The following is a 12,723-nucleotide window of genomic DNA, read 5'->3' as shown; positions in this document are numbered from 1 at the left end:
TCCAATCAGACAATCTCACTTCTATGCTGTAGATATGTGAAAATTACGTTCTTCTTTCCTTATACATAAATAAACACTTTTAAAATCTTTGTAATAAGTTTTAATACATGACTAAACTTTACATTTTTTCATATTCTTTAAAAAAAGAAACCCCACCCTACTGAAAATAATTTGGAGCTGAACCATGGCAGAAGGGTTTTTGTTTGTTTGCTGCCTTTAAACTTTCTATTGTCATAGCAAATATACAGCTCAAAAGTTCTCACTGCAACCACTTTTGAGTGAACAAGTCAATGGCATTGATTACATTCACAACACTGTGTGACCTTCACCAGCAGGCATTCCTCAGCTGTTTCATCATCTGAAACAAAGTCTACATGTTTGTTTGTTTGTTGTTATTTTTTTAATTTAACATGCTTCAGGAATGACAGAGAAGCACTATTTCTACATCTGTGAGCTTTAAGTTGCCACGGACTCATTTCTTATGCTCACTGTGAACGTATTAACCATAGCCAGATCTAATCCTCGAATTTTCGTTTGGTCATTTGGAAAGGAAAAGGTAGACCAGGGCTAGAGGCATCTGGTCACTCACTAGGTAATTTCATTCCACATCCTGAAGCAGTCAGCCTAAATATACTGCATTCCATTTTGAAGGGAATTCCATTTGGCCTACCCTGTTTCTCAAATTACTGGCTGCAATTATTGCATGAATTATTAAAACTCATAGAATCTCATAATATAATAATTGATGTAGAAAATTAAAATATGGCAAAGCAATATAAATGAATAAATAAAGTAGGCTTCTAGAATCTTTGCAAAGCTATAGAATCTAAATGGAAAACAAAATGTTCTCTTTCTTACTTGAGTCTTCATAATTGCCTTCTGGAGAACGATGCAGATCTGCTAAAAGAAAAAGACCCCCAAAATACAAAGATTCAAATAAGGCAGAAGTTTTTTGTCTCTGGAGTAGCAGGTTAGAGGAGGACGGTGGTCCAGGCGGAACAGCAGCTCTGCTTCCCGAGGTCCCCAGGTTTCTTCGCCTGTTGCTGCCCTACCTCGAGGCTGGCTCCCTGCACATCTAACTTCAGGAAATTTAGGAGAACAGGAGAAGGGAACACAGAAGCAATCCTTTCATGACAAAGCTCAAGAGTAGCCATGATCATTCCTGCTCAGAACTCACCCAGCAGCAGGGCAGGCTGGCGGAGTGATCTTTCGCTGGGAAGCCAGGACCTTCCTAAATGGATTTCTGGGGAGAACTGGCAATCTTTCACACATTCTAACGGGTTTCCTGCCTCCCATCTGGCCTCTTCTAGTCTCCTCTCCGCACTTGTCTAAAACGGAAACACTCCCCCCTTTCAAGTTACTGCATGGCCCTTTGCGATCGTCAGGATAAAGTTGACTTTCTCTGCAGAGAGCACAGGCTCCTCCGTGGCTGGCCTCTCCCCACCTCCTCGGCCTTATTTTCTGCTACTCTCCAAAATCAGGGCTGCCAGAGGTGGCCAGTGAAATCACAGACTTCCAGGTACAATTCAAATTTAACTGGGCTTCCTGCGTTTTCTAGATGGCGATGCCACCCAACCAACATCATTTTTTCCTTTAGCCAAAATGAAAAAAATCACGTTGGTATGTCCTGAAGAGGTGACACCGTTTCAGCCCAAAGCTGCATCCTTGGCCTAAGAAGCCCCCTCCTCACGCCCCTTTTCTGGTTCATTGCAATGTGTCCTTCAAACCTCAGGTCAAAGGTTATCTGCTCTGGGAATTTTTTTCCTGCCATCACTAGGTAGCCCCTGCAATCCGGCGTCGCTGCCCTCCTCTGAGCCCTTGCCACAGCAGAGGGGAACTCGAGAAGAGCACTTGTCACTGCCTCACCATCAAGAATGTTCTTGTCCGATTCCTCCCCCTAGGCTATAAACCTCGTGAGAACTATGTCAACTTCACACCCCTAACCCGCACACAGTAGGCATGCCACAATATCTACTTGAATAAATGAACGAGGCAGCAAAGGTAGCAAATGTGAGCAGAGAAACGGGAAGGAGACCGTCCTGAGGTCACATATCCTGACTGTGTCTTCTTCCAGCTGCGTCAGTCTCGACAATGGCCTTGATCTATGGGTCTAGCTCTCCTCATCTGCAACTGTTTTACCTCTTAGGGTTGTTCTAAGGACACCTATGTCTTGCCTGCACATAGTAGGTACCCAGCTATATCAGTACCCTTCCCCCTCCACCTGATACCTAATGCTTTAGAGGATACAGAGCAGGTATCCGTGGCAGCCATCAAGGCCACGGTTCCATTCAGCCACCACACTTGACCTTCTCCCCCTGCAGTCAGGAATGCTGGTAGAACAAAACCTGAGGCATGCCAGGATCTCAGTGCATAAAGGAGTCAACACTCACTCGTGGAAAGAGCACTGGAAATGCTCTTTAGAATCGTCCAAACACAGATTTCTTTCCTCTTCATCGAATACATTATATTTATTTAACCACCGCCTTATTAATACAAAAAATACATGTGAAAAGTAAACTGGTAAGAAGCTGGCCAACAAAAGCTAAAAAAAACTTTGATTCCAAGACTGTGGACAAAACAACTGGTGTAAAAGTGAAAACTTAACCAGTGGTCTCATCTATACAACCCCAAAGAACAAAAATGCAGCCCGCTTTGTGGAGCCCGGCTCTCTAGGGGGTAAGATGCAGGACTGAGGAGGTGAGTGTGGTTTGTGGGAAGGATAGGTAGAGAAATAAGGAAGACAGCGCTCTCAGCTCCCGGCTCACAGCACAATAAAAATATCTTATATCCACGCATAGCACTGTCCCACTTTCAAAGGGCTTCTCCATATGATACCTGATCTGATCTTTATGGTAACTCTATGGACATACTTTACTCTCCCCATTTTATAGAAGAGGAAATGAAAGCCCAGCAAAGTGCTCAAGGTAATCTAGTTAAATATAGAGTTAGGACTAACATCTAGTTCCAGTTCAGTCACTCATTCATTCAACAACAGTTATTGAAGGTCTACTTTCTGTCAGGTAGCTTCCAGGCAAAGCCAGGCTTCCTCAGGGGCCCCCTGGGACAAGCAATCCTCACAGGATGGAACCCCGCCTCGGGGGCTGCAAGGCCACGGGACCGGCCTCCCCCTCAGCAGCAGCTTTTGGTGCTTTCTAGTCAAGGGTGTCGTGGTAACTCTCGGCTTCTGTTTCTCCTGCTGCTCTTGACTAATTGATTTCGTCTGATGCCTCACATTTAAATGCCCAAGCGAGACATACTCTGGTATCTCTGGGGTCGGGTGTGCATCTTGGGCCAATATTCTTGGCCAGGATGACGGGCTCCATGGTCCACTTTTGTTTACAGCAGATGTGGACACGAAAGATACCGCGTGTAGAGCAGACTTTTATTTGTCTGTTTGCTTGATGACCTAGTAAAACAATTATTTGTTATGCAGAGCGGGGGATGAGAAGATCAATCGTCTGTGTGCCAGATTTGGGAAGACGTAAAGAGGCATGTTTCATTGTCTTTCCTCACTATTTTTAAAAACATCTCTCACCTGCTTTCTGTCTCCCACACACCTGTGCCCCCTTCTCTCTTTCTTTCCCATCACTCTGGACCTTCAAATGCGTAGTTTCTTTCCACAACTCCTCAGCCTGGCTGCAATGCCCACGCATTCCTCGAGGAAGTATGTTCAGGCTCCCAGGTGGGATCCACATTCCCCCGTTATCATCTACTGTAGGACCTGCCCTTCCCCTGTCCTAACAATTTCTCACATTTAGAATTGTTTAATACATGTCTTTACTGGTGCCTGAAGCTCAGTGGGGGCAGGAACTGTCTTGTCACCGCCGTCTCCTCAGTGCCTCGTATAGCTCCTGATACTTGGTGGAACTTAATAAATGTTCCTAGTATGGATGGGTTTGGGAACACGCCATCTGGACAGGATAGGATGCTTTCCACTTAAGAAGAATGCATGACCTCTCAGTGCTCTCAGTTTGGGGCAGAACTCAAAGGCAGTGTGCGAGCGCTGCAATACCGCTGCTGCTGCCGCAGGGGGACAGAAGGTGTGGAGAAGGTGGCCTTGATTCAGGACGGCTGGAAGCCTTCCAGGTACGGACTTGGGAAGGGACACGGGATGGTCAATCGCTGGCAGGTGAGCAGGAGGGAGACGGGCGGACCGACCAATGGCAGGGTCCGGGAGAAGGGGCGTGGGCGCGGGGTGGGACGGGGTGGGTGGGACAGGAGGACATTTGCCCACTCCCACCCCACCCCCGCGAAGGCGCCACCCTCTGACTTGCCACCCACCCCCACCTGCCTCAGAGGGGCCGCTCCAGGCCCACGCTGGAACAACAAACACAGGATTTGTTTGCTGACTTGGCTTAGTAGCAAGGCCTCTCCCTGACCTTTTCCCTGCACAGTAATAAAAGGGAAATGGCACTTTTAAAGCAGAACTGCCCAGGTTGCCCATGCCTGTTGCACGGCTTTAAAGGAAACGCCCCAGCTGAGCATTGCTGCCCAGAGTGGGCGAGGACACTGCACCTTGTTCAGTTCAGAAGGCTCTAGTCCAGGGGTCTCAGGTTGGAGGGTGCACTGGGATCTCCTGGAGAGTTTGGGAAAACGCACAGATTGCTGGGTTCTGATTCAGCAATTATTCAGAAGTGCAATAATTTGCATTTCCAACACTCCACTAAGTGACGCTGCACCAGTACCACGCAGTGGGAGACATGACTCTCCTTCCCACTGGCTCTCCCTGCCCTCCAGCCTTGCCCTGGCTCTTTCCTCTGTCTGAAAGACTTCCTCTCCTCCCTATTTTTGCTTCAAGGCCTCCAGGTCCGGAGCCGCAGCCTCCGGGAAGCCTTCCCTGACTCACAGGCAAGCACCTCTGTGTGTGCTGCCCCTGTGTGCTCACCCGCTGCATTTCCGCCCTCACATCCCTCTGCCTTTCTGGATTGTAAGCACCCTGGGCCATTTCTCCAGGTCCTGGTGTCTAATACGTGTTAAACAAAACTTTTTGAAATCCCCATGTGTTTTGGCCCTGTCATTTGTAAGAGGACAGCCCTGCTGGGAAAGAGTTCCAATTGTTCTTTCTGTGTCTTCCTTCACCATCTGGACCTCCACGCTCACACCGTACCCCACGCGGGAGCTCCTTGCACCCCTCCTCCCCCCAACTCCGTGGTTCCAGCTGGCCCAGCGTGCTTCTCACCACACTCATCACCGGGGAACTTGAAATTCTTTCTCTGACAAAGCAACATTTAGCTTGAAGCCTTAAGAGAGCTGTGTTACTGAGACTCAGGTCAGCGACACCCACCTCTAGAATGGCAAAGCAAAGGGTGGAGGGACGGTCAGGACGCCGGGTCTCAGCGCTGCCTCTGCCGCCAGCTGAGCAGCCTTGGGGAGTCCCTGGCCCCTGCGTGAGTCAGGGGAAGGCGCTGGGCTGGCCGACTTCTAAAGTCCTTTCCAACTCTGAAGCTCCTCGATGACAGAATCTCAATGTTCTCACTGCTAAGCCAAGATATTCAAACTTGTAGCATGAGTCCTAAGTCTGGTGGTAGATTTGTCCTTCCCAAAAGCTGTTTCTTAGTTTTATCTCTGCAACTCCTCTGAAGATCTGAGGTGGACCATTGGATTGAGGTAGGGGCGGCAAGAAGGAAATTGCAAAACTGATGGCAACCCAGAGAAACGTAGGTTTTGGAGCCGTGTGTAGGCAAGGGTTTGAATCTTCGCATTGCCACTTACTCATCTGCATGAGTTTCACCAAATTACTTGGCTTTCTGAGCCGTAGCTTCCTCATCTGTAAAATGGGGCGTAGGGGCTGGGGACAGAGTCTACCTTACAGGATTATAATGAATAGTAAAAGAAAAATCATAGGAAGTGCCTAGCACAGAGGCTAGCACAGGGAATCTTCTTGGCAAACATCAGCTCTCAAGGGCCTCTCTGGTCTCTTTCAGTCCATCTCTGCTGCTGGGCTGACCCCAGAGGTGGAAACCGTTTTCTACTTTGACCTCCAAGGTCCTTCTGATGAGCTTCTGGCGACTCTCTGCCACCTTACTGGATGACTCATGTACCCATCCCATGTTCATTGAGCTTTTACCAAGTACAGATAAGGAAGACACAGTCCTGCCTTCAAGGAGCAGGAATTGTGCTCTGGTCAGGGATAGAGACAAATAACTATAGTATGGTGCGTTAAACGCTACGGAGGTTAGCACTGGATCTCTGCACTAGGGGTAGGAGAAGACTTTCTAGACCAGACAACACCTAAATTGACTGCGGAAAGCTGGGGAGGCTTGGCCTGGCTGCCTGGAGGCAGGGTGGGGTGCTCTGAGGACAGGGGCAATGAGGCTGGGAAGGCAAGCAGGCTGTCCCCAAAGCCCGTGTGCCACAGTAGGTCAGTCTTAAGCTTAGGAGCGGTGCAAAGGCACTGCGGGTTTTAATCGGGGAAACGGCAGGGTCAGCTTTGTATCTGTAAAGATCTAAAGATGTGGGGAGAACTGGTTAAAGGGAGGTAAAAGCTAGAAGTGTGGGGCCCAAAGGTACTGCTGCTGAGATTGGAGGGCGAAAGGATGATAGCCAAGTGGGTGGCAGTGGAGAGGAATAGGGGAGACTGAGGCATCTTTATGGGTGGATTTTCAGGGAGGTATTAGATGAGAAAGTGACAGAGAAGGAAGAATCAAGGGTGATTGCCTAGATTTCTAGCTTGACCACTGGGATGGGTGTTTTGTCATAACTGAGAGGGTGAACATAGGAGAGATGGGGCAGACTGGGGTGGGGAAGAGATCAAGTCAGTTTTAGGAGAGAGAGGACTGTGGCTTGAGGGACACGTGAGGCTGAGGGGAAGGATTTTTAAAATATGAGAACCACCTGCTCATAGATACTTGGACAGAACCAATGGAGAGAGAGGCCAGGACAGAGAAGTAAAGGGAGTGGTGGGAAGAACCCAGAGGCCATAGGACATGGAGCCGGGGAAGGGTGAGTCTTAGATGAGACTAAGGCCACATCTGGCTGCTGTGATGGCAGGAAGGAAAGAGCACAGGGTGTACCTATTGGAGAGCTCTCATGCCCCAGCCCCCATGGGTCCTTTCCTTCCCCTCGCCCACTGGTCCCTGAGTCAATGATTTTGTCCACATCGTGTCCCCCAGCCAGTTCATAAATTAGTTCTTCCATTTAGTGAGGCCAACAACACCCCACCAGCCACTCTGAACACATGGTTGGATTGGACGAACGACTCCCCACGCTTCAGGGACCCCTCTGTGAAATGGGGATCGACGAGCTCAAAGGGCTGCTGTAAGGATGAAACGAAATGCCGTAAGAACACGCTGAGAGCAGCACCTAGCACATGGGAACTTTTTAAAGTGTCAGCTGTTATTCTCATCAGACGGGCTGTGCCCCAGGGGACCCTGCTGCTCAGAAGCAGACTTCCTGTTCCCCTTTCAAAGCTGGGCCTCCTTTTTCAGTTGCCTGTTAAATTCCTATTTCCGGCTGGGTGGAAACCTCCAATTTTCTGTACATTTGCAAAAGCAAAGATAATAAATGAGCTGTGTGTGCTAGTGCGGGGATTCCCCAAGCTACCCAGTCTTCCAAAAAAAAATTTCCTGGACTCACTAATAATCAAAATCACTGGGATTTGGGGCCATGGAATCTGCATTTTAAAAGCAGATCTGAAGAAAAGGGCCCAGAATCTGTAGTAAATAGAACTAGATTTTAGTCCTAGCTCTACATTTACCCAGGTGACCTTGGTCACCTCTCTTATCTTTCATTTCCTTCCCCATAAAATAGGGAGAGTGAAATCTGTTCATAGATTTACTATAAAGATCAAATAAGAGAGCATACGGCAAAGCCCTTTGAAGGTGACCCAGTGCTATGCATGGATATAAGGTATTTTTATTGTGCTCTGAACTGAAGCTTCTAGCCTAGGTTTAACTTTGATGGGTGAGCCCCCAGATGCTCCCAAGGGAATGGCTTTCCAGAATGCCTAACCATAACAATGATAACATCATTAATAGAAATTTTAGGCCATATACTAATTTTTATTTTATAACATACAGCACCCCCAGAAAAGGAAGCGGTATTTATCTTAGTTAAATCCATGGGCTCACCACCCCATTGGGGGGTGATTATACTTATTCTTTTCCTTCTCTGCCTTCAGTTGACCTTGGCTGGCTTTCAGAGGGAAACCCTCTCAATCTGGTATCTGAAGAACTTCAGTCACACGGCACAGGATTTCATCAGTTTTCAGTGGGATTTCGTCACGCCTCACTCAGCGCCTGCTGAGGCAGCCGTGGTAGGCGGCCTTGGAAAGCCCCTCTGCGGGTAGCTCCCCTGCCGCCGGGGCTCACCATTGTCCTCCTCTGAAAGACTCGGGTCTTCTCATGCGGATGGTTTTTGTGAAGCTGAGAAGCAGAGCTGGTCCTTCAGGCTCCCTAAATTTGCCTGAATTTTAGACCAATAGCACAGGGTCCGACAGAGCTTTCCCACGCACTGCCCCAGCACAGCCCCGGGAGTTAGAGGGCTCATCATCGTTATGTGCATTTTACAGTCAAGGTAACTTGGGCTCACATAGATCACATTTGCCAAAGTACAACAGAGACCTCAAACCATCCACAAAATTGGCTCAAAATGGATCAAAGATCTAAACGTAAGAACCCAAACTATTCAACTACCAGAAGAAAACATAGGTGTGATCTTCTTGACCTTGGATTAGGCAGTGAGTTCTTGGTTATGACACCAAAAGCATATGAAACAAAGCAAAAATAGGTAAGTCGGACTTCATCAAAATTAAAACTTTTGTGCTTCAAAGGGCACTATCAGGAAAGATGACCCACAGAATGAAAGAGAAAATTTGCAAATCATACATCTGAGAGGCTGCTTGTATTTATAACGCAGAAAGAATTTTTAGAACTCAGGTGTGTTGGTTTGGAACTGTATGTACCTTAGAAAAATCATGCTCTTAAGGCTAATCCATCCCTGCGAGTGTGAGCCCATGGAAAGCAGGTTTTCATGAGGTTACTTCAGTTAATACATGGCCCAGGGGGGGTTTAATCTTCCTACTGTTGTCCTTTATGAACAGGATGAACTCAGGGAAAGAGAAGGCCATGGAAGCAAGAGACTAAAAACCACAAAACCAGGAAGAGAAGGGACAGACCAGCAGACACTGCCAAGTTATGTCCTTTGCCATATGACAGAGCAGTCCAGGGTCACCGGCAGCCAGGCTTCAGAAAGAAAGCACCATCTTGATGATGCCTTGATTTGGACATTTTCATGGCCTAAAATTGTAAGCCTATCCACTAATACATTTCTATCATGAAAGCCAACCCACTTCTTGGCATACTTCTTTCAGTAGCCTAGCAAACTAAAACAATAATAAAGAGACAAAATAACCCAATTAAAAAAATAGGAAAGGATCCAAATAGACTTTTCTTCAAAGAAGATATACACATAGCCAACAAGCACATGAAAAGACGCTCAGAATCTTTAGTTATCAGAAAAATGTAAATCAAAACCATAGTGAGGTACCACTTCATGAATACAAAGTTGGTGTTTTAGCTGCCAGAATGCAATATGCCAGAAATGGAACAGCTTTTAAAAGGGGAATTTATTAAGTTGCAAGCTTACAGTTCTAAGGCTATAAAAATGTCCAAACTAAGGTATCCAGAAAAAAATACCTTGGCTCAAGAAAGGCCGATGGGTATGGGATGCTTCTGGCAACTGTGAAAGCTTGTGGCCGGCATCTGCTGATCTCTCGTTTCAAAGGACTTCCCTGGGGGTATTTTTCTTCTACCTCTCCAAAGGTCTCTGGCTGTGTGGATTCTGTCAGCACTGAAGCTTTGTCCAAAGTGGTTCCCTTGTAAAGGATTCTAGTAAGCAACCCCACCTTGAATGGGTGGAGACATATCTCCCTGGAAACTACTTCATCAAAAGGTATCACCCACAATTGGGTGGTCCACATCTCTATGGAAACCATCAAAAAGATCCCAACCCAGCAATATGGCTTTTCTGGGGTACACGACAGTTTCAAACTGGCACAGTTGACTAAAATTAAAAAGACAGATGATATTGGCAAGGTTGTGTCAAAATTAAAGCCTTCTTGCACTGTTGGTGTGAATGTAAAATGGTACAGCCACTGTCTGGCAGTTCCTCAAATGGTTAAGCATAAAGTTACAATGATCCAGCTATTCTACTCCTAGCTATATACTTAAGAGAAACAAAAGTGTATGTTCACACAAAAAATGTGTACACCAATATTCATAGCAGCATTATTCATAATAGCCAAAAAGTGAAAAAAATGTGATATTCATTGCTCTAGTTTGCTAGTTGTCAGTATGCAATATACCAGAAACAGAGTGGCTTTTAAAAAGGGGGAGTTTTGATAAATTCCAGAGGGATTTGAACAACGAATAAAAAAGCATTTGCAAAGTCCCCCTGGAGGAATGGTGAGAAAGGGGGAAAACTCAACTTCCCCAAGTAGAGAATTTTTAATATTCTCCAAGCAGTGGGGACAACCAAAGCAACAAGCTGAGCCCCCAATCCTGGGGTTTGTTCATATGAAACTTAACCCCACAAAAGATAGGCTAAGCCCACTTAAAATTAGGCCTAAGAGTCACCCCCAAGAGAACCTCTTTTGTTGCCCAGATGTGGCCTCTCTCTCCAGCCAACACAACAAGCAAACTCACCGCCCTCCCCCTGTCTACGTGGGACATGACTCCCAGGGGTGTGAACCTTCCTGGCAATGTGGGACAGAAATCCTAGAATGAGCTGGGACTCAGCACCAAGGGATTGAAAAAAACTTCACAACTGAAAAGGGGAAGAGAGAAATGAGACAAAATAAAGTGTCAATGGCTGAGAGATTCCAGAGTTGAGAGGTTATCCTGGAGGTTATTTTTACACACTAAATAGATATCACCTTTTTAGTTAAGGTGTAACAGAGAGGCTGGAGCAAACTGCCTGAAAATGTAGAGCTGTGTTCAGTAGCCATGTTTCTTGAGGATGATTGTATAATGATACAGCTTTTGCAACATGATTGTGTGATTGTGAAAACCTTGTGTCTGATGCTTCTTTTATCTACCTTATGGACAGATGAGTAAAACATATGGGTTAAAAATAAATAATAGCGGGAACAAATGTTAAAAACAAATTTAGTAGATTGAAATGCAGGTGATCAATGAAAGGGAGGGTTAAGGGGCATGGTATGTATGAAATTTTTTCTGTTTTCTTTTTATTTTTTTCTGAATTGATGCAAATATTCTAAGAAATTATCATGATGAATATACAACTATATGGTGATAATTTGAATTACTGATTTTATATGTAGAATGGAATGATCATATGTAAGAATGTTTGTGTTTATATGTTGGTACATTTAATAAATAGAATAAATTTAAAATAGAGAGGGGGAGTTTATTAAGTTACAGGTCTATGGTACTAAGGCTGTGAAAATGTCCCAATTAAAGCAAGTCTATAAAAATGCCCAAATTAAGGCACCAACAAGAGTTACCTTAACTCAAGAAAGGCCGATGAAGTTCAGGGTTTCTCTCTCAACTGGAAAGGTACACGGTGAACAAGGCATCATCTGCTAGCTTTCTCTCCAGGCTTCTTGTTTCATGAAGCTCCCCCAGAGGCGTTTTCCTTCTTTATCTCTGTTCTAGTTTGCTAGCTGCTGGAATGCAATATACCAGAAACAGAATGGCTTTTAAAAGGGAGAATTTAATGAGTTGCTAGTTTACAGTTCTAAGGCTGAGAAAATGTCCCAATTAAAACAAGTCTAGAGGCGGGGCCAAGATGGCGGCTTAGTAAGGTACGTGCGTCTTAGTTCCTCCTCCAAAGCAACTACTAGGTGAACTGAAACAGTGCAGAACAGCTCCCGGGGCTACGGCAGGGAATGGACACACAGCGTACCCCAGTCTGGACTGGCTAGTCTGACTGCGAGACTCGGCTGTGGTGAGATCCCCGAGCGGTGCGCAATTTCCCGAGCAGCGGCAGCTGTGGCGGCCAGAGCTCCTCCCTCCCTCCTTCCTGGGCCGGCTGAGAGTCTCGGAGAGGCAAGTTTCCCAAGTCGAGGCGGCCGGCGCCCCTCTTTTGTGGGCGGCTTCCTGGTCCGGCTACGAGTCTCGGATCAGAGGGCTACCCAAGCCGCGGTGGCCCTCCCCCGCGGGCGGCTTCCTGGTCTGGTGAGGAATTCCACAGGCCGCGGCGGCCACTGACCGACGCCCCTCCCCCGCGGGCGACTTCCTGGTCCAGTGGCGAATTCCCTGAGTGAGCTGCAGCCGGCGACCAGCCACAGGGTCCCCTCAAGTTGCGGCAGCTGAGGCCCCCACCACGCACGGCCCCCGAACCAACAGAAAGAATTGGATCGGAAATCCCCAGGCCGCGGAGATCGGTGACTGGGGGGATCCCTTCCAAACACGTGAGACAAACGTGTGCCGCGAGCGCCACCTACTGGGCAGGATAAGAAAAACAGAACCCAGAGATTTCACAGAAAAATCTTACAACCTTGTTGGGTCCGACACCCAGGGAAATCTGACTAAATGCCCAGACCCCAGCAGCAGAAGATAATGGTCCACGCTCAGAAGATTGAGAATATGGCCCAGTCAAAGGAACAAACCAATAGTTCAAATGAGATACAAGAGCTGAGACAACTAAGCTGAATATACGAACAGAAATGGAAAACGTCTTCAAAAATGAAATCGATAAATTGAGGGAGGACATGAAGAAGACATGGGCTGAACATAAAGAAGAAATAGAAAAACTGAAAAA

The sequence above is a fragment of the Tamandua tetradactyla genome, chromosome 21 (assembly GCF_023851605.1).
Source record: "Tamandua tetradactyla isolate mTamTet1 chromosome 21, mTamTet1.pri, whole genome shotgun sequence".
NCBI lineage: Eukaryota > Metazoa > Chordata > Mammalia > Pilosa > Myrmecophagidae > Tamandua > Tamandua tetradactyla.
This window is presented reverse-complemented; position numbering follows the sequence as displayed.